Source organism: Myotis myotis, unplaced genomic scaffold (assembly GCF_014108235.1).
Source record: "Myotis myotis isolate mMyoMyo1 unplaced genomic scaffold, mMyoMyo1.p scaffold_m19_p_2, whole genome shotgun sequence".
NCBI lineage: Eukaryota > Metazoa > Chordata > Mammalia > Chiroptera > Vespertilionidae > Myotis > Myotis myotis.
The window spans coordinates 115,050,790-115,077,753 of NW_023416324.1; the positions used below are offsets into that span (position 1 = coordinate 115,050,790).

General features: G+C 40.5%; 1 pseudogene; it reads right to left on the bottom strand.

The window, feature by feature from the left end:
- Positions 1–281: 281 nt before the first annotated feature.
- The window catches only part of LOC118675647, a 50,804-nt pseudogene continuing 24,121 nt past the window's right edge, over positions 282–26,964 (bottom strand).

Here is a 26,964-nt window from a genome sequence, read left to right on the forward strand (position 1 = left end):
GGAGGGGGTCAGAACCCCGCCTCCCCTAATCACTCAGTCCTTCCAGCTCCAAGACCTCCACCCGGTTCATCTTGTTTTCCTTTTTACCGGCCTTCTTTGGGCATTCTAGGACCCAGTGCCCTATCTCTTTGCAGTAAACACACTGGTTCCATTGCAGCTTCTTTTTCTGGCCCTGGGGCGGTCCCCTTACCTCTTTCTTGGCCATCGGCAAGCTGGCGAAGGTGGCGGGTCCGCTCCTCAGGGGACTCCGTGGTGGTGGCTAGCAGAATCTTGGCCAGGTTTCAGGTCTGCTTGTCACTGGCAGCCACTATGGCACGGGCTTGCCTATCCTTGGGGGGCTCTCGGCTATTATACACCTTCTCAGCCACTTCCAGCAAGTCCCGAAAACTCTTTTCTCCTAACCTATCTATTCTCTGCAGTTTCTTTCTAATGTCCGTAGCTGACTGGTTTATAAAACTCATGATTACAGCTGCCTTATTCTCAGGGGCTTCTAATTCCATGGGGGTATAGGTGCGATATGCCTCCATGATCCACTCTAGAAAGGCAGCTGGAGACTCATCTCTTTCCTGCTGTACGTACCCTACCTTGGTCAAATTGGTAGGCTTTCTAGCAGCCCTGAGGAGACCCCCCCATTAGAGTCTGGCGGTAGATTCGGAGCCTCTCCTTACCTTCTGCCGTGTTGAAGTCCCAGTCAGGCCTAGTTAAGGGGAAAGAGACATCCATCTGGGCCTGGTTTGTGGTTGGGTTTCCATCTACACTGGGAACCACCTTCCGGGACTTATTGAGGATCCTTTCTCTCTCTTCTGTCATGAACAGAACCTGTAAAAGCTGCTGACAGTCGTCCCATGTGGGCTGATGGGTGAAAAGAACAGAATCTAGCAAGTTAATATGTCCCCCTGGCTTCTCGGAGAACTTAGGGTTTTGTGCCTTCCAGTTATAGAGATCACTGGTTGCAAAAGGCCAATAGTGATGGGCTGGTTGCCAGGGGTCCAGCGGCCTGTAAGGGCAGGGTCTTGATGGTGGAGTCGGGTGCTGCAACAGACAGCTCCCGCTGAGCCCTCTGCTGGGTGAGATGCGGGCCTCCTACAGGAACCGCGGCCATTCCCGGAACTCCGCCCCCAGCCACTCCCAGAACTCTGCCCCCAGCCACTCCCAGAACTCTGCCCCCAGCCACTCCCAGAACTCCGGGCATGAGAGGATCACCCCCCTGTGGGCTATATGGGGGAGGAAATATTAGTTCTTCTTCAGTCCCCCCCTGCAGGACAGGGTAGGGGGGAGCTGATGGCTGGGTGAGATTCTTCTTTTTCTCCTCCATTTCTGTTTCCTGCAAAGCAAAAATGGGCTGCAGCCCAGGAGGGCATGGAGGTAGGAAGGGCCTAAGCCAAGATGGTGGGTTTTCCACGAGGTCCTGCCAAGTAACAATGTAAGAGAGTTGATCAGGATGTCCCCCCTGAGTTGGGAGATGATTTCCCTGACCCGGCGGATGGTGGGGAGGTCAAAGGTCCCCTCTGGCGGCCAGCTGATGTTAAAAGCCGGCCACTCCCTGGAACAAAATGTCTGCCACTGGCCTTTCCAGACCTCTGCACTGAGGCTGCTGGCTCTTCCCTTTACCTCTTTAAAATGATCGACCATAATGCTTAAAGGAGTAGTTTCAGTCTGTCCCATAATATCTGTCCAATAAGTCCACAGAATAAAACAAAACAAACATAAACACATACAGCTAAAGGGCCCAAAAGTACAGCCTTCCAACTCCATGGAAGCAAAACCAAAATAATCTCCCAACTCCATGGAAGCAAAAACTGAAAGCTAGACGATGGCTGCACGCCAACCAGTGGGAGAGACCCGCCTATTCTCAGATTGAGGGGTTTCTACAGACCTTCCGACTCCATGGAAGCAAAACTACACCCCTCCAGATTGAGGATTGAGGCATCCCCCGACTCCTCCCGCCTGTGATCCCCCAGTGCATCCGCTTAGATCATTATGGGCATTTACAGATTTCCGAAACGAGCTCACACAGAACAGAACACTCAACAACACAGACACCTACCGTGGTCAGTCAGACTCTCCGGATCGGGGGTCCCTCGATGGTCTTGGGAATCCTGGACAAGCCCCCAAATGTTATGCCCAGATTTCAAGATTCCCGATATACCAACAGGGAGCCAGCCAAATCTGATGCAAAAGCAGAGAGTTTTTATTATTATAGACCCAGGTCTGGCTCCCAGCCTCCACCGACAAAACGGTGAGACAAGCATGCCATCCCCGTGGGAAAAAAAGGGGTTTTAATAGGGGGGTGGAGTGAGGGGAGGAGAGATGACTGTGGGCCCTGCCGATTGGCCAAGCGCAAGTCGGGTCTTGTTACACAGGATGTGGTCATATCCATGATGCGCATGTCCCTTGATTGTCATTGGTTAGTTTAAAGAAATCCTGGGCGTGGCTAGCAGAGGCTTGGGCTTCCAGGAAGAAGGTGCTTGTTGAACACGTGGCTGTTGCCCCAACATGGAGGATTTGGGGCAAGATGGAGGGCATAGCCCTTGCCCTTTCAGTTTTATGATTTTTATCCCAAAGGCAAGGGAAGTAACAACTAGGACTATATCAAACTAAAAAGCATCTGAAAAGCAAAGAAAGCTTGTAACAAAATAAAAAGGCAACCAAAAAAATGGGAGATGATGTTTTCAAACAGCTTCATCAAAGGGATAATCCCAAAAATATATAAAGAACTCATTCAATGCAATACCAAACAAACAAGCAATGCAATTAAATGGGCAGAGAACCTGAACAGACACTTTTTCCAAGAAGACATAAAAATGGCCAGCAGATATATAAAAAGATGCTCAACTTTACTATTAGGAAAAGGCTACAGCTTTTCAAAACTACACCTCACACCTGTTAGGATGGCTATTGTCAACAAGACAAGTAATAACGAATGTTGAAGAAATTTTAGAGAAAAAGGAACCCTCATTTGTCACTGGTGGAAATGTAAAATGTTACCATCACTATGAAAAACATGGCGGTTCCTCAAAATATTCAGAATAAAGTTACCATATGACCCAGAAATCCCTTTTCTGGGTACCTACTCAGAAAATTTGAAAACCTTTATTTGCAAAGATATATAGCAAATACAGCCCAGAACACCAGAAATGAGAAAGGTGCTCACATAACATCTGGTTGTGAAAAGCAACAGGTTTGCTGTCTGCCAGGAAGAGATGGCTAGAGATGCAGGCAATACACAAAATTTCATGTGCAGCCACTCACTTTGGGCTCCAGTAGAGGGATGGCAGAGGATAATGGAGCAAAAACCAGGGTTTGGAAGCTCTGGGGTTAGAGCTCAGAAGGCAGACACACCAGTTTCCTGTGCTAAGTCATTTCCTTATACTTCAGAGGACATCTTTTTCTGCCAGACCTTAACTATCCAGGCAGTTTTTGCCTGAGTTTGAAGCAATTGCCCCACCCTATTATAAAACGCCTTGTTCCACCATGTGGAGTTTCTGAGGACCATTAAGACACTGAGAATAATAATCTGCCTACAGGCAGAAGTAATTGCCACACCCTGTTGAAAAAACTCTTTCCCCAACCTGTGATCAATAGCCTGAGGCTATTCAAGACTGAACACAATCAGACTGCAAGCAGAGCTGGGTCTCTGAGGGCTTTGAATCATTTCCTGATCTAATTCAGGGCCCTGGGCTAGGAAAAACAGACCTTGGTCACAATTGTGGTTCTTTTCAAAACACCCAGCCCCAGCAGAGGAAGCAACAAGCTGTGGATTGCTGATAGTTCCAAACAGGGTACTCAAGGCCAGTCACAAACAGCATCTGACACTGTCATTCATTAGAGATTGGGTGGCATAGCATATCCAATAAATAAATAGTCATAAACACAAATAGGCAGCTTTCAGAACAGCAAGAGCACTGCTGCTCTGAGTCTGTATATTCTTCTGAATCCTACTAACAACTATGCCAACTGTCAGGGCAGGTTCCTTCTCAAACCCTTCCTATTTCACTAACTGTTGGGGCCAAACCCCTATGCCAGGGGCTGGATCTTCTTGGACACTGGGTGGTAGACAGAGAAGCTATGAGAAGTTGTGGGTGTATATAAGAATTCCTTTCTTGTAGAAGCCAGTGGCCACATAGCAATCAGATAAAACAGTCCTTCACAGCAAAATACCATACAGGTAGCAGCACACCAGTTGGTTAAACCAATACACCTTTCCTATAAAGTAGTAATAGTCTCTGTACCCATAGTTATTATCTGAGCAGCTGGACGTTGTCTCAGACTCACTGCCTCACATAATAGTGGCTCCTGAGCTCTCTGGCCTTAGTAGCTTCTCCCCGCTTTCTCAGGCTCTCTCTCCTCTCTAGCATAGTAGCTTTACATGGTAGCTATATCTGAGCTCTCTATGAGCTCTTAGCTTTACATCATAGCAGTAGCAGCTTTCAGCTTCATCTGCCTCATCTGAGCTCTCTAGCCTTAATAATATACTTTAATACTACTTAGACAAAAGAGGCTTTGTGCCAATAGTTACATCAATCATTTTGGCTACAGCAACACATGTGTGCACAGTGTACCATAATTGTTGTCCTTACAGGTCTATGAGCTCTAATTAGCCTTGGCTGTCCATCAACTCTGACATGGATCCCACGGCAGCCAAAATGGGGAGGAAAAAAAAAAGGCCCAAATGAAACAAGAGAATTCTACAGAAGAAGAGTTAAATGAAATAGCGATAAGAAATTTATCAGACAGAGAATTCAGAATAATGATGGCAAAGATACTCAGAGCATGAGAAAATATATAGTAACTATGATGAATGACATAGAACTAATAAAGAATTCACTGGAAGAAATACACAGCAGATTAGGGGAAGTTTAGGATTAGATCAGTGAATTAGAAGACAGGTTGGGGGAAAACAAGCACTCAATCAGAGAACCAAAATGAAAAAAAAAACAATAAAAAAAGGGACAGCTTCAGGTAGCTGTGGGACAACATAAAACATAATAATCTTTTCATAATAGATGTGCCAGAAGGGGAAGAAAGTGAGCAAGGGACAGAAAATGTGTTTGAAGGAATAATAATAGAAAATTTCCCTAGCCAGGAGAAGGAAAAAGTCACACAAGGTCAGGAGGCACAGAGTGTCATAAACAAGAAGAACCCCAACAGGCCCACGTGCAGACACATCATATTTAAAATGCCAAAAATTAAAGACAAAGAAAGAATCTTATTTTTTTTAAAGAGAGAATCTTAAAAGCAGCAAGAGAAAAACAATTTGCTACATACAAAGAAGCTCCCATAAGGCTGTCAGCTAATATTTCATCAGAAACTGTACAGGCCAGAAGGGAATGGTATGAAGTATTCAAGCTAATGAAAAGCAAGAACCTGAAATCAAGAGGACTATATCCAGCCAGGCTATCATTAAAAATAGATGGTAAAATAAAGAGCTATCCTAGACAAAAACAAAAAAACAAAACAAAAACAAAACAAAACAAATAAGCTAAGGGAGTTTGTCACCACCAAAACAGCACTGCAAGAAATGCTAAAGGGAATGCTGTAATGAGAAGAATTATATATAGAGAGAAAAACATAGTTATACAGAATAAAAATGGCAACAAATAAATAACAATCAACAATAACCTTAAATGCAAGTGAATTAAATGCTCCAATCAAAAGACATAACATAGCAGAATGGAAATGAAAATGTGACCCAAATATATGCTGTCTAGAATAGATCCACCTCAGAACAAAAGACTCACTTAGGATGTGAATAAAGAGAGGGAAACAAATTTTCCATGCAAATGGGAATGGAAAAAAAAAGCCAGGGTAGTAATACTCATATCTGACAAAATAGACTTTAAAATAAAAGCCATCACAAGAGACAACAAAAGTCACTACATAATAATAGAGGGATCGATCCAACAAGAGGATATAGACCTGGTAAATATATATGCACCCTATAAAGGAATATATATATATATATCTACACTAATAAAAGAGAAACATGGTAATTGGCATACGACCGCTACCCTTCCCATTGGCTAATCAGCGAGATATGCAAATTAACTGACAGCCAAGATGGCGACTGGCAGCCAGGCAGCTTAAACTGAACATGAGGCTTGCTTGCTTCAGTGACGGCGGACTCCAACGTTCCCCGCCTGCCACTGCAGGCCTCTGAGCGGGCAGTTTGAAACATGGTAACATATAGAAGCTAAAAAAAACTTCCAGAAACCTGCTTTCAGCTAGCCGGGATCTCAGAGCTGGAGTTGATACAGAGTTTAGATTGTAGAACACAAACAAGTCTGGCCCCGAGGGTTTCCGCTTTCCCAGCAGCAGAGGCCGCAGAGCGGAAGCCACAGCTAAAGCTGGCCCAGAATAAAAAAGAAAAAAAGGAGTGGTTGGGAGCTTCAGTCACCCTACAGCCTGAAAACAGCCCTCAGCCCCTCACCCAGGGTGGCCAGGCACCCCAGTGGGGACCCCCACCCTGATCCAGGACACCCTTCAGGGCAAACTAGCTGGCCCCCACCCATGCACCAGGCCTCTACCCTATATAGTAAAAGGGTAATATGCCTCCCAGCACCGGGATCAGCGTGATAGGGGGCAGCACCCAAACCCCCTGATCGGCCCTGCTCTGTGTGTGACAGGGTGCGGCACCCCAACCTCCCCCCCCCATGGGCCCTGCTCTGTGTGTGATGGGGTAGAGCCATAACCTCCCCATCGGCCCTGCCCTGAGTGTGAGAGTGGCGGCGCCCCAACCCCCTGATTGGCCCTGCTCTGTGGGTGATAGAGGGCAGCGCCCCAACCCGCTGATCCGCCCTGCTCTGTGTGTGACAGGGGACGGTGCCACAACTCCCCTATCGGCCCTACTCTGTGCGTGACAGGGGGGAGCTCCCCAACCCCCTGATGGGCCCTGTTCTGTGCATGACAGGGTATGGAGCCCCAACCCCCTGATCGACCCTGCTCTGTGCGTGACAGGGGGTGGCGCCGCAACCTCCCTATCGACCCTGTCTGGAGTGTGACAGGGGGCGGTGCCCCAACCCCCCAATCGGCTGTACCCTGAGCGTGACTGAGGGTGGCATCGCAACCTCCTGATCCGCCCTGCTCTGTGCATGACAGGGGGCGGTGCCCCAACTCCCCAATCGGCCCTGCTCTGAGCCCGACCAGGGGCTGCACCTAGGGATTGGGCCTGCCCTCTGCCACCCAGGAGCAGGCCTAAGCCAGTAGATCGTTATCTCCCAAGGGGTCCCAGACTTCGAGAGGGCACAGGCTGGGCTGAGGGACCCCCCCCTGCCCCCCAAGTGCACAAATTTTTGTGCACTGGGCCTCTAGTATATATATAATTTCTGGAGACTTTAATGGAGAGATTGACAGCAATATCATCATATTGGGGACTTTAACACCCTGCTGACTTCACTGGATAAATCTTCCAGACAAAAATTAACAAGGAAATAGTGACTCTAAAGGACACACTGGATCAGATGGATTTAATTGGCATTCATAAAACATTTCACCCCAAAGATGCAGAATATACATTCTTCTCAAGTGCACATGGGTCATTTTCAAAGATAGACCATATATTGGGTCACAGGCAAAGTCTCTTCAAATTCAAGAAGATAGAAATCATATCAAGCATCTTCTCAGATTACAATAGCATAAAACTAGAAATCAACTACAATAAAAACAATAAAAAAAAATCAAACACCTGGAGGCTAAATAGCATGCTATTAAACATTGACTGGGTTACCAGAGAGATCAAAGAAGAAATAAAAAGCATCGTAGCAACAAATGACATTGAAAACACAACAATCCAAAATCTTTGGGACACAGTGAAAGCAGTTTTGAGATGGAAGTTCATAGCTCTATAAGCCTACCACAAAAAAACAAGAAACAACAGTAATAAGTTACCTAACCTTACAACTCAAAGAGTTAGAAAGAGAGCAAGAAAAGCCCACCATAAGCAGAAAAAAAAAAAAGGGAATAATAAAGATCAGAGCAGAATAAACGAAATAGAGACCCAAAACAAACAATACAAACGATCAACAAAACCAAGAGCTGGTTCTTTGAAAGGATAAACAAGATTGATGAACCTCTAGCCAGGCTCACCAAGAAGCAAAGAGAGAGGACCCAAATAAACAAAATCAGAAATGAAATGAAAGAGGTGAAATAATAACTGATGCTACAGAAATACAAATTATTTTGAAAAATACTGTGAACAACTCTATTCCAACAAAAAGGACAACCTAGATGAAATCGACATAGTCTTAGAAAAATACAAGCTTCCAAAACTCAACAAAGAAGAATCAAAAAACCTGATTAGGCCACTAAATACTGAAGAAATTGAAACAGCGTTCAAAAATCTTCCAGCAAACAAAAGCCCTGGTCCAGACAGCTTTACAGGGGAGTCCTACCAAGCTTTCAAAGAAGAACTAAAACCTATCATCCTCAGACTATTCCAAAAAATTCAAGAGGAAGGCACACTTCCAAGCTCTTTCTATGAAGCCAGCATTACCCTAATTCCAAAACCAGATAAAGACATCACAAAAAAAGAAAACTACAGGCCAATATTCTTGATGAACATAGATGCCAAAATCCTCAACAAAATTTTAGTAAGTCGGATACAGCAATACATTAGAAAGATCATACACCATGACCAAGTAGGATTTATTCCAGGGATGCAAGGATGGTACAATATTCGCAGATCAATAAATGTGGTACATCACATAAACAATCTGAGAGACAAAAACCACATGGTCATATCAATTGATGCAGAAAAAAGATTTGACAAAATCCAACACCCATTTCTGATAAAAACTCTCAGCAAAGCGGGAATAGAAGGATCATAGCTCAACGCAATAAAAGCTCTATATGGCAAACCTAGAGCCAACATCATAATCAATGGACAAAAACTAAAACCATTTCCCCTAATAACAGGAACAAGACAAGGATGCCCACTTTCACCACTCCTTTTTGACATAGTACTAGAAGTACTAGCCAGAGAGATCAGACAAGAAGAAGAAATAAAAGGCATCCAAATTGGAAAAGAAGAAGTAAAACTGTCCTTATTTGCAGATGACATGATACTATACATAGAAAACCCCAAAGACTCCATCATAAAACTACTGAACCTAATAAATGAATTTGGCAGTGTAGCAGGATACAAAATTAATGCCAAGAAATTTATGGCATTTCTATACACCAATAGTCAACTTACAGAAAGAGAGACTTATAAAGCAATTCCATTTACCATTGCACCAAAAAATATTAAGATACCTAGGAATAAACTTAACTAAAGAAGTAAAAGACCTCCACTCAGAAAACTAAAGGACATTGAAAAAAGAGATAGAGGAAGACATAAACAGTTGGACAAACATACCATGTTCTTGGATTGGTAGAATCAACATCATTAAAATGTCCATACTACCCAAAGCAATCTATAGATTCAAAGCAATACCTATTAAAATACCAATGGCATATTTCAAAGATCTAGAACAAACTCTCCAAAAATTCATCTGGAATAAAAAAGGACCCCCAAATAGTCACAGCTGCCCTGAGAAAGAAGAACGAAGTTGGAGGGATCACAATACCAGATATCAAGCTATATTACAAAGACACTGTTCTCAAAACTGCCTGGTACTGGCACAAGAACAGACATACAGATCAATGGAACAGAACAAAGGATCCAGAAATTGACCCAAGCCATTGTTCTCAATTAATATTTGACAAAGGAGGCAAGAGCATACAATGGAGTCAAAACAGCCTCTTCAATAAATGGTGCTGGGAAATTTGGTCAGATACATGCAAAAAAGTGAAACTAGATCACCAACTTACACCATACACAAAAACAAACTCAAAATGGCTAAAGGGCTTGAATGTAAGATGGGAAACCATAAAAACCCTAGAAGACTCCATAGGCAGCAAAATTGCAGACATATGTCGTAGCAATATCTTTACAGACACAGCTCCTAGGGCAATGGAGACTAAGGAGAAAAGAAACAAATGGGACTACATCAAAATAAAAAGCTTCTGCACAGCAAAAGGAAGCATCAACAAAACAACAAGAAAGCCCACTGCATGGGAGAACATATTTGCCAATGTTATCACTGATAAGGGTTTAATCTCCAACATTTACAGGGAACTCATGCAACTTAACAAAAGGAAGATTAACAACCCAATCAAAAAATGGGCAAAAGACCTAAATAGACACTTTTCAAAACAGGACATTCAAAAAGCCAAGAGACACATGAAAACATGCTCAAAGTCACTATTCATCCAAGAGATGCAAATAAAACAACAATATGGTACCATCTCATACCTGTCAGAATTACTATCATCAACAAATCAACAAATGACATGTGCTGGAGAGGATGCGGAGAAAAAGGAACCCTCCTTCACTGCTAGGGGAATGCAGACTGGTGCAGCCATTGTGGAAAACCGTAAGGTGTTTTCTCAAAAAATTAAAAATGGAACTGCCATTTGATCCAGTAATACCACTTCTAGGAATATATCCCAAGAAATCAGAAACACCAATCAGAAAGGATATATGCACCTCTATGTTCATAGCAGCACAATTCACCATAGCTAAGATTTGGAAACAGCCTAAGTGCCCATCAGCAGATGAGTGGATTAGAAAACTGTGGTACATCTACACAATGGAATACTACGCTGCTATAAAAAAGAAGGAATTCTTATAATTTGCAGCAGCATGGATGGAACTGGAGAGCCTTATGCTGAATGAAATAATCCAGGCAGTGAAAGAAAAATACCACATGATCTCACTCATTTATGGATAATAAAGAACATTATAACCTAATGAACAAAAAGATAGATACAGAGGCAGAGAAGCATTGAACAGACTGCCAAATTACAGCGGGAAGGCTGGGGAGTGTTGTGGGAGAGGGGGCTAAGAGATCAATCGAAGGACTTATATGCATGCATATAAGCATAGTCAATGGACACAAGACACTGGGGGGGTGGGGTAAGGGCATGTGCTGGGGGCTAGGGTAGGCCGGGGGAAGGTCTATGGGGGAAAAAAGGAGACATATGTACTACTGTTTGTAATACTTTAAACAAGAAAATAAAAATTAAAAAAAACAAAACCAACCTATTTTTTAAAAAAGGAGATGAATAAAATGAGAGAATGGCCATGTATGTGTAAGGATAGAATGACTTCATATTTTAAAGCTTTGAGTTCTCCCCATGCATTTCTCATCAAAACTTAACCAAAATATTTTTAGCAACTTAACAAACTTATTAATATAAATTCTGACTAAAACTCAGACTTAATGCAACATTCAGGGGAAAAGAGCAAAGCTGGATTTATTGCCCCACCAGATTGTAAGGCCTAGCAATAAAACTACTGAAGTACTGTCCCAGAGTAGACAAATAATCAATGGAACAGAATAGATAGCAGGCAGACACGGACCCAGGAAAGGTGGCATTGTCAGTTCGTGGAGAAAAGATAGCTTCTACTAATGGCTTTCAGAAAACTAACTTACTTTACAAAGAAAAACAAACTTCATAGAGATCAAAACTTACATGTGCTAGAGCAGCCAGAATGGGACTAAATTATTAAGAAATTTTGATTGAGACCTTTGGGTGGAGGAAAGTTTCTTAAGCTGGAGCCAAAAAACACAAACCACAAAAACCATGACAAACCAGACGAATGCATTCTTTGCAAAAAAAGAGATGAAAGAGTAGGTTAACTGTTGCTAGACAGGAGAAAACATGTTTAAAATCCTAAACTATTAAGGGATTGTTATTTATGGAAATAACTCCTACAAAGTAACAAGAAAAAGGGAAATGTTAGAGAAATGGACAAGGTATTTAGAATATGCACAAAAGGATAAACCTAAATAGTTAAGTATTTGAAGGAATTCTCTAATTTTTTTAGTATTAACAAAAATGAAAACTAAATACAAAAGAAAAGAGGACTTAATGATATTCAGATAATATGTGGGGGAAATTGGAACCCTTTTCACTGCTGCTTGAAATGTAAACAGACACATTCTGGGGAACATATGACAGCAGTCACCAAATTAAAGATATGCATTCACTATGACCAAACAATTTCACTCCTGGAAGCCTACTCTAAACAGTCTAAGTCGACAAGAGAAGAGCAAGAATTGTTTGTGGATCTGTTTGTATCCATCACTAGGTGAAGGATAGCAAAATCAAGGACAGGACACATGTAATACCAATTGCTTTTCACTTTATAAATGCCCTGCTTCAAACTCATGTTCTTCAGTTACCACAAGCACATAAGCAGAGTATATTTGAGTTGTCAAAATTTTAGCAGGAAAAGCAAACTCTCTTATTCTTCCATTATCAGCAGGAAAATGAATGTATTTAAGTATAAATTATAATATTTCACAGAATTTTGCTCTTCCCAAATTCCAGTATCTTGAAAACATAAAATATTCACATAGAAAAATGACTGTTTCAATTTCCAGAGATTAAGTTCAATGGTACATGAGCATAACTACTACAAAGTAACAAGAAAAAGAGAAATGTTAGAAAAATGGATGAGGTATATAGAATATGCACAAAAGGATAAAACTAAATAGTTGACAAGTTAGGAGAAGGGAAGACATAGACTACTTCAGGGAGGGCAAGAAGAAATTAGAAATAATATATATTAACAAATGTGAAAATATGGGGACAGTGGGGCGGACCTTAATCAACATTTGCTAGTATGGGCTTTCTAGAAATTTAATTTTGAATGAATTTATGATGGAGGAAAGGAGGATATTATGGAAAAGTTAAGGTAAAATTGAACTTAGTGTTTATGTTTTATTTGTTTTATAATGATGTGTGTGACTACAACTTTAGGCAGGGATTTAAAAATTTAGTAACTGGTAAAGAGAAAAGAAAATGTTACCTACTAAGTAACATTTATATGAGTAATATATATAACAAATATTTTAAACCTTTTTTTAAAATTCAGAGTTTTATTTTTTTTTCTATACAAAGAATTTCAACTTACGTTTCTAAATTGTCAACACATGTGAATAACACATTTGAATTTATCAAATATCCAAATCTAGAAATTATGTGGGACATTTTTTAAAGCCAATTTATATTTGTTCTTAATGTGAAGGTATGGAATTGAATAAATTAAAATTTATTTTGTCTATTTGCATGCCCTCTGATAAATACTGATTGATGTATTGAATAACAGGATTCTAGTTTTTTCTATAACTACAGAAGAAATGAACTTTAGAGAGCCAATTAAAAGTCAAATTCCTCAGTTATGAGAGAAGTTTATAACATTTTTATAAAAATTTACTTTTTCAGTGACAGATAAAACTTTCTTTTCTTACTTTATAAGTTGATGCAATCTCAATATATAAAATTGTTACTAGTTATTATATTAAGCAAGCTTAGCTTTCATGACCATTTCCAAACTCCACATTGATGCTTAGAGAAGGACAACATTCAGTGACTGTTTCCCTTACTGCAGATGGAAGGATTCCAAACTTTTTCACCTTTATCTAGTTTATTCTGTTTGCCTATGTGCCAAAAATGTGATATTAAGGTTTTATTAGCTATTTGATTGCTTTGTTGGAAATGACCCTCAGTCTCCAACTGAAATGACTCCCAGATATATCTCTTCTAGGGTATTTTGTCCTATTTCAGATTATCAGCTCCAAAGTTTAGATTGTCAGGGATAGATGGGATAGATTTTTACCCTTTCTTCTGAAACTACAAGAAAGGTGTCTGACCAGTTTGTGTTTGGGTTCAATATTCTTACAAGGCTATTGGGGAATAATAAAGCTTGTTTAATTTAATAAAAGGCAATGTCCATATATAACCATTTCATTTTATTTTTTATTGATGATGGGCAATGAATGATGTTCATAATTGATTTTTATAGTATTTATACAGCACAAAACATCATGAACAAATATTTTATCGAATCCTAAGTTGTTAATTAGTAATTGTCTTAATAATCTTAATTTTTGTTAAAACAACAAGGGCCCTATTCTTAAATGTGGGAAACAATTGAAGTAGTAAGATTACCCCTAGCATTTTTTTGGATTAAAGGCAGGATTAGCTTGGTTGGAGTTGAAGGATCAGAAGAGGTCATCCATTTTGTCAATATGCAAATGAAAAGCTGCTTCAGACAGAAGGATACAGCTTGATGGACCAATGGACTCGATCAACATTATGCCACCAAATATGTCCTCAGTTGAAAACTAATCTCTGAAAATGTGAACACCTTCTTTTTTTTAAAAATATTTTTTAAATTGATTTTTTACAGAGAGGAAGGGAGAAGGATAGAGAGTTAGAAACATCGATGAGAGAGAAACATTGATCAGCTGCCTCCTGCACACCCCAAACTGGGGATGTGCCCTCAACCAAGGTACATGCCCTTGACCTTTCAGTCTGCAGGCTGACGTTCTATCCACTGAGCCAAACCGGTTAGGGCTGAACACCTTCTTTTTAAATATTCTCTAGAATTATGAAGAGGCTACTTTTACTCCCTTGATAGGGATTTTAAATAGTGTTATCACACAACATGCCAAGATTAGTAGTGACTGAAGAATTTACATTTTACACCACACACTTCTGACAGTTAATATTACAGTAGCCATGACACATGAGAAATGTTTGGAAGTTGAAGTCTCACATCATCAATTTCAGATTCCAGCAGGAAATAACAAACGCCATACTATAGGTCATATTTTGTCTCTGTAGAGGATGCCTTAGAAATCATTTTAGACATAGGTATGTATTGTTAAGGACTTGAATCACAGAAACCAAAATCTTTGATCAGCAAAATCAGGTCAGCCAGAAATACTTTACCAGGCATCAGAAAATGCAAACAACGTGCAAAAGTTCAATTTGAAACATACATGTCCTCTTTCACTGGTAACATTTTTCATAAAACATTGAAATTTTATCTGGTGTAGGTGATTAGGTATGAGTCCTTTTTGTGACAATTAACTTATTCTTTAAAGTGGTGGATAAATTGTGATATTATTAGTAGATCTGAAAGCATGAGCAATTTTAATCAAATAAAAGTTTATAATGATTAATAATAGGCATAGCCATTGTCATATGAAAAGCCCAACAATCTACACATAGTCCACAAAATAACTATTAATTTTATACAGCCAAGCCTTAAATTTTCACTTGCCTCTTTTTCACTATTATCTCTCCCATTTGTATAATCAGGATCAAGGTGGAGAGCAAACCATTTAGTTCAATCTTATTGTAGAGCCTTTCCCACAGGCACATGTTAAAATAAAAGGTCAGGGGTCTGCCCTTTGGCCTCAGGCTGTGGCTGGTCTCTGAACTTTTCCCACTACCCTTTCACCTCCCTGTCCTCTTCTCAGACCCCAGGAATTTATTGGGTCCTCAAATAGCACATCTAGCAGCTGCTTCTACAACCCAACCTCTCCCCACCCCCACTCTCACCTTTGCAATGCATTTCCTACATTCTGGAGAGCTTGTGTTTACCAAATATCTGACCATGAGGCTGCTTTTAGCTCCTTTGGGTAAATTTTTCAACTCTATTATTTATTTATTTTTTTACTTTAAATATTTTTTTAGTTTTTTAATTGCAGTTGACATACAATATTATATTAGTTTCAGGTATACAACCCAGTGATTGGACATTATGTAACTTAATAAGTGATCTCCTTGATAAGACTAGTACCCATCTAACACCATATATAGTTATTACAATATTATTGACTATATTCCCTATGCTGTACTTTACATCCCTGTAACTATTCTGTAACTACCAATTGGTACTTCTTAATCCCTTCACCTTTTTTTACCCATCCTTCCAAAATACCTCCCATCTGGCAATTTTCAAAATGTTCTCTGTATGTTTGAGTCTCTTTCAGTTCTGCCTGTTCATTTATTTTGTTTTCCGGATTCCACATATAAGTGAAATATGGCATTCTATTTCTTAACTATAATGTGGATTAGACATTTGAAAATATAGGCATTTTGTCATGACTAATACATTGAATAAATCAAACTTGACCTTAGGGGGGGAAAACACACCTTCATATGGTTATGATTTCACTAAGAGGAAGATCCTGACAAAGTCTTCTTCACAAGGTGGCTGGTGTCTGAATTTTCTTTAAAGGAGAAAAACCTATCCATTAAATAACTTAGAGATTAAAAATTGCACTACAAAGCAACAAGACAACCGATTTAGATCAGAATTTCTTTCATGGAGGGAGCAGGAGAATAACAGAAATACCAAAAGGAAGGTGGCTAAACCAGAGGTGGCCAATGGCATCAAAGACAGTATCTCTGGAAAACTGTGGATTCATATTTTTAATATCAGCTATGTTTAACATAGAAAGGGGCATTTACTATTCCATTTGTTTCAGTGAGAATAGTTTCAGTGAACCATATTTAAAAAGCCATTCAATAATACTGTTTTACTTAAAATAGCTGTTTGTGTCAGGCATCCCATTGTATGCAAACTTCAAATTATTCTACATTTTTTTTTAGCTGCCTTATGAAACATCACATAGTTTTCTATTCAACAAATGTTTACAAAACACCTATTAACTGTCAGCCTTTGCCAACAGCTGAGGATGAATTCAACAAGTTATATATGTTAAGGGGTTCACAGTCTGGTAGAAGTGCTACATTCAAAACAAAACAAAAAAAACCGTGATTAATAGTATACTGCTATATATGGCATGAAAATAGTGAGGAAAAAAATGTGATTAATTTTGCCCTACTACGGTGAAGGAAGCTAACATAGGAGGTATTATTTGATGTCATTTAGTCATTCAATAAATGTTTATGGAGCACCCACAAACATTTGGATAGTACCAAATAGGAACAGGAGATATAATTATAGGCAATACAGGAAAAAACCTCTGTCTGCATGATAAGTACATTCTAGTGAATTAGACAGAAATTAATCAAAATAAGTAGTATATTGTATGTAAGAAGTGAGAATGAAAGTCAAAGAATAGAAGATAGAAATGAAATGTTGAAGAGGTCACATTTTTGATAAGTTACTCATGGCTGGCCTCCTTGAGAAGATGTTATGAATAAAAACTTGTTTGGGGAGAAATTATCCAGGTAAATGAAGGTTTGGAAGAAATATTTGAGACAGAGAAAACAGCATGTACAAAGCATAACATAATGTTTTGCTAACATGATGCTTAAGAAATTGGAAGTTGTGAAGCAAAATTGTGAGCGCGTGCGCGTGCGAGAGAAAGAGAGAGACAGAGACAGAGAGAGAGAGAGTTATGAGAGTTAACAAAAGAGGTAAAGGAAAGGCTGAATTAAGGCTAGAGTGTGGGCCGAAACCGGTTTGGCTCAGTGGATAGAGCGTCGGCCTGCAGACTGAAGGGTCCCAGGTTCGATTCCGGTCAAGGGCATGTACCTGGATTGTGGGCATATCCCCAGTGGGAGATGTGCAGGAGGCAGCTGATCGATGTTTCTCTCTCATTGATGTTTCTAACTCTCTATCTCTCTCCCTTTCTCTCTGTAAAAAATCAATAAAATATATTTTTTTAAAAAAATGGATAACCTAAGCACTGGGCTAAGGAATTTAAGCTTCATCAAAACAATGAGGCCACATCACAAGCTTTTAAGCAAGGGAATAAGACATGATGTTAGAAGGTTGGTTGAAGCAATGTCACTGTGGCCCTGGGGAATTAAATTTTGTGGAACCCTAAGCAAACCAAGATCTCTCAATGTATTTGTGAGTTTTCCTTGGATTCATATATTATTTAATTTTGCACATAGATACCAGTGGACAGAATTATTGATATTCAAGAGTAGAGGAGCATGAGAAGTTGGTACTATGACCATAAGAGATGGTAAATTGCAGCTACAGAAATTAAAGAAAAGAAGAAAATAACTGTGTGGTAAATGTTTAAGAAAATATGTTGGATCCATTAATTATCATACATATACATATGTTATATATGTATATGTATGATATACATATATCATATACATATATATATATAAAACATTTTTGAAAAAGATAAAACTTTATTTTTAGAGCAGAAGTTTTCAAAGTCTGGTATACAGAGCTCTGGAAGTTTCCAAGACTCTTTCAGGGGGCCCACAAAGCCAAAACTATTTTTATAATAGTTTAACACTACAAAGTATAACACTACAAAGCCATGTGCTGGCATTCAAACTGATGATGAGAAAGCAAAGGCTCTGGCACCTTAGCATGATCAAGGCAATGACACCAAACTGTAGTACTAATCATTATAGTCTTTACTACACACATTCACAGGGAAAAGAAAAAAAAACAGTTTCACTTAATTTGTTTGATTAAACATTAATTTAATTATATCTCTAACTTTGAATAAACGTTTTTAAAATAGTGTGTGTAATATAGGTACACATAAAAGCACTTCTGCCAAATTATACAGGGGGTCTTAAGGAAAATGTTTGTGCTGTGAATTGAATGAGCTGCTTATTTATTTATTTATTTACCTATCTATCTATTTACTTATTTATTTATTTATCTATTGTTTAAATCTTTGTTGTTGAAAGTATCACATATGCCTCTTTTTTTCCCCATTGTCCTCTTATAGTGTGTCCCCACCACTCACCCCAGGCCTCCACCTCCCTATTGTCTGTGTCCATGGGTGATGCATATGTGCATACAAGTTCTTTGGTTGATCTCTTCCCATCCACCCACCCACCCTCTCCCACCTTCCCTCTGAGATTCCATAGTCTGTTCTATTGTTCTATGTTTCTATGTCTCTGGGTCTATTTTTGTTCAACAGTGTATTTTGTTCATTAGATTCCTCATTTTCATTTTCATTTGCATATCTCTGATGTGGAGTATCTTTGAGCATCTATCTACACTAATAAAAGAGAAAAATGGTAATTGGCATACGACGCTACCCTTTTCATTGGCTAATCAGGTCTATATGCAAATTAACTGCCAACTAAGATGGCAGTTAACTGCCAACAAAGATGGCGGTTAATTTGCATATGTAGGCACAATGCAGGGAGGCGAAAGGGAAAGCAGGAAGAAGCCCCCTGCCACTGACAGTGATAGGAAACCCAGGGGGGAGCTAAGAGCTGGGGGGCAGGGCAAAGGCAGCCCTGGGGCCGCCTTTGCCCTGCCCCCCAGCCATGATCGGAGAATCAGGCGCCTTTGCCGCCCTGGCCAGTGATAGCAGGAAGTAGGGGTGGAGCCAGCAATGGGAGCTGGGCACAGTCGAAGCTGGCAGTCCCGGGAGCTAGGGGTCCCTTGCCTGGGCCTAAAGTGGAGCCCACGATCGCAGGGCCGCTGCAGCTGTGGGTCCCCGCTGCCCGGGCCGGACGCCTAGGCCAGAGGCGTTAGGCCTGGGCAAGGGCAGAGCCTGCAACTGCGGGGAGCTGGGGGTCCCCTGCCCAGGCCTAATGCCTCGGCCAGAACCGCGGGGAGCTGGGGGTCCCCTGCCCAGGCCTGACACCTCTGCCGGAGGCCTCAGGCCTGGTCAAGGGGCCGATGCGGTGATTGGTGATCGGAGGGTGATGAGGGTCAACTCCTCTGGCTGAGGCATCAGGCCTGGGCTGGGGGCTGGGGGTCCCCTGCCCAGGCCTGATGCCTGGGCCAGAGGCATCAGGCCTGGGTGGGGGGCAGAGCCGGGGATTGGGGGGATATTATGGTTCCCTTGCCCAGGCCTGAAGCCTGGGTCAGAGGCATCAGGCTTGGGCGGGGGGTGGAGCAAGCGATCAGAGGGAGATGGGGGTCCCCTGCCCAGGCATGATTCCTGGGCCAGAGACCTCAGGCCTGGGTGGGGGTCAGAGCCAGTGATCGGGGGGAGATGGGGGTCCCCTGTCCAAGCCTGACACCTCTGGCGGAGGCATCAGGCCTGGGCAAGGGGCCGATCGGCAAATCGAGGGTTGATGGGGGCTGACGTCTCGAGGTGGAGAGATCGGGGGGCTGGGCCTGCCCAGCCTGACGCCTGGGAAGGGCATCAGGCCTGGGCGTGGGGCCTGAAGGGTCCTGCCCAGGCCTGACACCTCTGTCAGAGGTGTCAGGCCTGGGCAAGGGGCCGATCCTGCGATTGGAGGGTGATGGGGGTCAACGCCTGAGGGCTCCCAGTATGTGAGAGGGGGCAGGCTGGGCTGAGGGACACTCCCCCCCACACACACACCCAGTGCACGAATTTCGTGCACCGGGCCCCTAGTATATATATATAAAAGCCTAAGCGACCATCTGACCATTTGACCGTTTGACCATCTAAGCAGTAGCTATGATGCACAACGACCACCAGGGGGCAGATGCTCAACCCAGGAGCTGCAGAGCTGTGGTGACTTAGCATCTGCAGTTCTCCAGTGATGAACCCAGTACCAGAGAGGAGGGAGCCCAATTCCAGAGTGTGTTACCCAAGAACTGCCCTCTCACAATCCAGGACCCCTTGGGGGATGTCAGAGAACCAGTTTTGGCCCAATCCCCTTAGGCCAGGCCGAGGGACCCCGAATCTGTGCACCAGGTCTCTAGTTTTTTCATATGTCTCTTGGCGATCTGTGTGTCCCTTTTAAAGAAGTGTCTATTAAGATCCTTTGCCCATTTTTTAATTGGATTGTTTATCTTCCTTTTATTAAGTTGTATGAATTCCTTATGTATATTGGATACTAATCCTTTATCAGATGTGTCATTGCCAAATATGTTCTCCCATGCAATGGACTCCCTTTTCATCTTGTTGATGGTTTCTTTTGCTGTGCAGAAGCTTTTTATTTTGATGTAGTCACATTTGTTTATTTTCTCCTTAGTTTCCATTGTCCTAGGAGATGTATCTGTAAACATATTGCTACAAGAGATGTCTGAGATGTTGCTGCCTATGGTTTCTTCTAGGATTTTTATGGTTTCCCAAGTTACATTGAAGTCTTTTATCCATTTTGAATTTATTCCTTTGTATGATGTAAGTTGGTGGTCTAGTTTCATTTTTTTGCATAGTGCTGTCCAATTTTGTGAACATTTTTTTACTCCATTGTATGCTCTTGCCTTCTTTGTCAAATATTAATTGAGCATAATGGCTTGGGTCAATTTCTGGGGTTTCTCTTCTGTTCCACTCTTCTTGTGCCAATACCAGGCTGTTTTGATTACAGTGGTTTTATATATAGTATAACTTGATATCTGGTATTGTGATCCCTCCAATTTTGTTCTTCTTTTTCAAGTTTGTTGCGTTTATTCAGGGTCTTTACTGGTTCCATATAAATTTTTGGAGTATTTTTTTCTAGATCTGTGAAATATATAGTTAGCAATTTAATAAGGATTTCATTGAATTTATAGATTGCTTTGAGTAGTATGGACATTTTAACAATGTTAATTCTACCAATCCATGAACACGGTATATTATTCCACTTATTCATATCTTCCTCTATCTCTTTTTTCAATGACCTGTAGTTTTCTAAGTACAAATCTTTTACCTCCTTGATTAAATTTATTCCTAAGTATATATATATATCAATGATAAATGGGATTATTTGTTTTGTTTCTCTTTCTTGGAATTCATTATTGGTGAATAAAAATGTCATCTATTTCTGGGTGTTAATATTGTATTCTGCTACATACCCAAATTCATTTATTAAATTAAGTAGTTTTTTAGTGGAGTCTTTAGGGCATTCTATGTACAATATAATGTCTTCTGCAAATAATGAGAGGTGTACTTCTTCCTTTCCAATTTGGATGCCTCTTATCTCTTCTTGGATGATCACTGTGGCTGGGACTTCCAGTACTATGTTGAGTAAGAGTGGTGAAAGCAGACATCTCTGTCTTGTTCCTGTTCGTAGGGGAAATGGTTTTAGTTTTTGCCCATTGAGTATGATATTGGTTGTAAGTTTGTTATATATGGCCATTATCATATTGAGGTATGATCCCTCTATTCCCACTTTGCTGAGAGTTTTCACCAAACTCTCAGAAAAGTGTTAGATTTTGTCAAATGCTTTTTCAGTGTGTACTGATATGATCACATGGTTTTTGTCTTTCAATTTTTTAATGAGATATATCATGTTTATTGATTTGCAAATATTGTACCAGGCTTGCATCCACTCAGTTAATCCCACTTGGTCATGGTGTATGATCTGTTTAATATATTGCTGGATCTGATTTGCTAATATATTGTTCAGAATTTTAGCATCTATGTTCATCAGGGATATTGGCCTGTAGTTCTGTTTCTTTGCAATGTCTTCATCTGGTTTGGAATTAGGATAATACTGGCCTCATATAAAAATCCTAAAGTGTTCCTTCCTCTTGGATTTTTTGGAATAGTTTGAGGAGGATAGATGCTAGTTCTTCTTTGAATGTTTGATAAAACTTCCCTGTGAAGCTGTCAGGCCCAGGGCTTTTGTTTGCTGAGATTTTATTATTATTATTATGATTACTGCTTCAATTTCCTCATTTGTTATTGGCCTATTTGGGTTTTCTAATTCTTCCTGATTCAGTTTTGGAAGATTTTATTTTTCTAGGAATCTATCAATTTCATCCACATTGTTCAGCTTGTAGTTCATAGTATTTTCTTGAAATATTTTGTATTTCTGTGATGTCAGTTGTTACTTGACCACTTTCATTTCTGGCTTTATTTATTTGGGTTCTTTTTGTTTGTTTCTTGATGTGTCTGTCTAAAGGTTCATCAATCTTGTTTATCTTTTCAAAGAACCAGCTCTTGGTTTCATTGATCTTCTATATTATTTTTTGTTTGTTTGTTTGTTTAGTCTCTATGTCATTTATTTCTGCTCTAATCTTTATTATTTCCTTTCTTCTACTTTGGGTTTTACTTGTTGTTATCTATTTAATTCTTTAAGTTGTAGGATTAGTTTATTATTAATTTTTCTTATTTTTTGAGGTAGATCTGTAACACTATGAACGTCCCTCTCAGGACTACTTTTGCTGTGTCCCAGAAATTTTGGGCTGTTGTGCACTCATTTTCATTTGTTTTGAGGAAGTTTTTTATTTCTTTCTTGATCTCATTAGTAACCTATTTAATTAGAGGCTTGGTGCACGGATTTGTGCACCAATGGGGTCCCTCAGCCTGGCCTGCAGGGATCAGTGGACCTCCATGCCACCACAGCTCAGCCTTACCCACCAGATCATCACAGCTTATGCACGCAGGGGGAGTGTCTGCAGGAGAGGCTTGCACTGCTGCAGCTGCCCTCACCAGCTGTCATCCCGGTGTCTGACAACCATCTGTCAGCTGAGTGGTGCTCCTGCTGTGGGAGTGCACTGACCACTGGGTGGGAGGAAGGGGGTGGGAAGCTCCTGCATTGAATGTCTGTCCCCTGGTGGTCAGTGAATGTCAGAGCTACCAGCCCATTTTCCAGTCGTCTAGTTGTCTGGTTGTCCAGTTGCTTAAGCTTTTATATATTTAGATAATATGCTATTTAGCCTCCATGTGTTTGACACTCTTTGAGTGTTTTTTCAGTAGTTGATTTCTAATTTCATTCCATTGTGGTCTGAGAAGATGTTTGATATGTTTTCAATCTTCTGGAACTTGTAGAAGCTTGTTTTGTGTCTTAACATGTGGTCTATCTTTGAGAATTACCCATGTGCACTTGAGAAGAATGTATATTTTGCATCTTTGGGGTGAAATGTCCTATAATGCCCATTAAATCCATCTGATCCAGTGTTTCATTTAGTCACTGTTTCCTTGTTAATTGTTTTCCTGGAAAATCTACCCATTTATGACAGTGGGGTGTTAAAGTGCCCTATAATAACAGCATTGCTGTCAATGTCCCCCTTAAAATCCTCCAGAATTTTAAAAAAGTATATGTGTAGGTGCTACTATATGGGTGCATATATGTTTAGCAGGGTTATATCCTCTAATTGGATCAGTCATGTTAGTATTATGTAGTGACCTTTGTTGTCTCTTATGATGGCCTTTACTTTGAAGTCTATTTTGTCAGATGTGAGTATTGCTATTTCAGCTTTTTTTTTTTGTTTCCATTTGCATGGAAATTTTTTCCTATCCCTTCACTCTCATCCTGTGTGTGTGTTTTGTTCTGAGGTGGGTCTCTTGTAGACAGCATATAGTTGGGCCATGTTTTGTATTCATTCAGCTGCCCTATGTCTTTTGATTGGAGATTTTAATCCATTTACATTTATGGTTATTATTGATAGGTACTTATTTATTGCTACTTTAATTCTGTATGCCTATGTTTCCTTTTCTCTCTCTCTCCTTCTTCTTCTCATTACAGAAGTCCCTTTAGCATTTCTTGTAGTGCTGGTTTGGTGGTGATAAACTAATTTAGCCTTTATTTATCTCAGGAGATCCTTATTTCACCATTTTGAATGATAGCCTTGCTGGATATATTAATTTTGGTTTCAGATCCTTGCTTTTCCTTACCTTGAACACTTCATGCCATTCCCTTTGGCTGGTAGATTTTCTGATGAGAGATCCATTGACAGCCTTATGGGAGCTCCTTTGTAGATAACAAATTGCTTTTCTCTTGCTGCCTTTAAGATTCTCTCTTTGTCTTTAATTTTTGGCATTTTAATTATGATGTCTCTGGGCATGGGCTTGTTTAGGTTTTTCTTGATTAGGACTCTTTGTGCCTCCTGAACATTTGTGACTTTTTCCTTTGCCTGGTTAGGGAACTTTTCTACCATTATTTCTTCAAGCATATTCTCTATCCCTTGCTTACTTTTTTCCCTTCTGGCACTCCTATTATACAAATACTGTCATACTTCAATGTTGTCCCACAGCTCCCTAAAGCTGTCCTCTTTTTTTATTTGTATTTTTCTTTTTGGTTCTCTGTTTAAGTTATTTTTTTTCCATTCTGACTTCTAATTCACTGATATGATTCTTGGTTTCCCTTAATCTACTGTGTATTTCTTCCACTATGTTCCTAATTAGTGATATGTTATTCTTCATAGTTACTCTATTTTTTTCATGCTGTTGAACATCTTTGTCATCATTATTCTGAACTCTATGTCTGATAAATTTCTTATCTCCATTTCATTTGGCTCTTCTGGAGAATTATCTTGTTGTTTTGTTTGGTCCTTGTTTTTTTGTCTCCCTATTTTGGCTGCTTGTTTGTGTTTGTGACTATGTATTAGTTAGATCTGCTATGCCTCCCATTCACTAGTACATGACATTGCCAGATGCTGTTTATGACTGACCCTGAGTACCCTGTTTGAATCTATCAGCAATCCAAAGCTTGTGACTTCCATTACTGGCATTAGGAGGAACAAGATGTACACCAAGGTCTGCCTTTCCTGGACCCATGCCCCAAATTAGATCAGGCAAGGACTCAAAGCCTCCAGATACCCAGCTCATCTAGGAGTCTGATTGTATTCCATCTTGAATAGCCTCAGGCTATTGACCACAGGGTGGGGCAAGAAGTTTTTCAACAGGTTGGGGCAATTGCTTCTGCCTGCAGGCTTGTTATTACTCTCAGTCTCTTAATTGGCTTTAGCCACCAGATTGGGAAAGGTATTTTCCAATAGCTTGGGCAACTGCCTTCCCCCCAACCAAAAACCACCTGGATGGTAAAAGTCTATCATGTTCTCTATAGCATGAGGGAATGACTTAGCACAGGATACAGGGGTGTCTGCCTTTCAAGCTCTAACCCCAGATCCTCCAACCCTGGCTTTTATGCACACAGCTCCAGTACAGTCTGCCCTCCCTATACCAGAGCCAAGGTGAATAGCTACACATGAAATTTTGTGTGTTGGCCCTTTAACAGGGTGCCTGCATTTCCAACTATCTCTCTCTGGCAGACAGCATCCCTGCTGCTTTTCACAGCCAAATGTTATGTGGGCACCTTTCTCAGTTCTGATGCTCTGGACTGGGGAGTACAGCTTAGGGTTTATACCTCAGAGTTCTCAGTGGGAACACCCACAGCTGAGATATCCCTTGAGAACTTCAGCTGCTATCTGTGGAAGCCCTTTCTTGACTCTGCACTTCCTACCACTGTTGATGCAGCCTCCACTTTCCATCCTTGGTTATTAGGGTTCTCTCCAGCTAGTCTTCACTTTATTATTCAGGATGGATTTTTAGTATTTCCAGTTTGGTTCTGGGACCATGTCAATATAGCATCCACTTACTATACTGCCATTTTGGAATCCAAATGAGCTGTTTTGTTAATGGAACACTGTCTACTTGAGTAAATGACTGACTAAAATTATCCAGACTTGGGCATTTGGCAGACTTATCCTTGAAAATAAGTAAAATAAACTTGATACATCAAGAAAGACAACTGTTAGAATCTGTTTCCAATGATAAAATTCAAGTTTTTAAGAAAAAATTAGTATTTTGGAAAATGTAGATCCACCACCTTTAGTTTGACACCTCAATATTTAAGACTCTTCTTATGAGATTGCTGGTAATATTAACAAATGTGATTTTTCAATATTGTATAAATATCACTTGAACAAACTACATAAATCAGTAAACCAATTATTTCACAAATGGCCAATACACATAATATTATAAAGTGAGGTACAGCTAGATGGCCCATCAAAGGGCTAGACAGACAAATGGAATTTAATTGGGCAATATGAAACATTTAAAAAGGTACCCCTTGTGGTCTGGTCAGGATGGTGGCATAGTAAACACAGTACTCATCTCCTCCCCACAACCACATCAAAATTATAACTAAACTACAAAACAACCATCATTCAGAACCACCTGATATCTAGCTGAACAGAAATCTCATAACTATGGATATAAAGAAGAAACCATATGAAGACAGTTAGGAGGGGCAGAGACGTAGAAAAAACTAGTCCCACACTCACAATGTGTGGGGGTTAAAATCAGGAGGCATATCTGTGCAGCAGATATGCCCTGAAAAGAGAGGTGTCCCAGACCCACACCAGCACTCCCCCTCAGCCCAAGGTTCCTGTGTCAGGAAGAAAAGTTACTATAATTTCTGGCTGTGAAATGATTGGGGGTTGTGGCTGAGTAAGATGGAGGGCTGCTAGAATGTCAAGTATTCCCTTAAAGGGCCCACACATAGACTTAATCAGAATCACTCATTCTGATCTATAGCACAGGGGCAGAAACTAACTCAAAAGGCATCAGGGACATTTGAGGA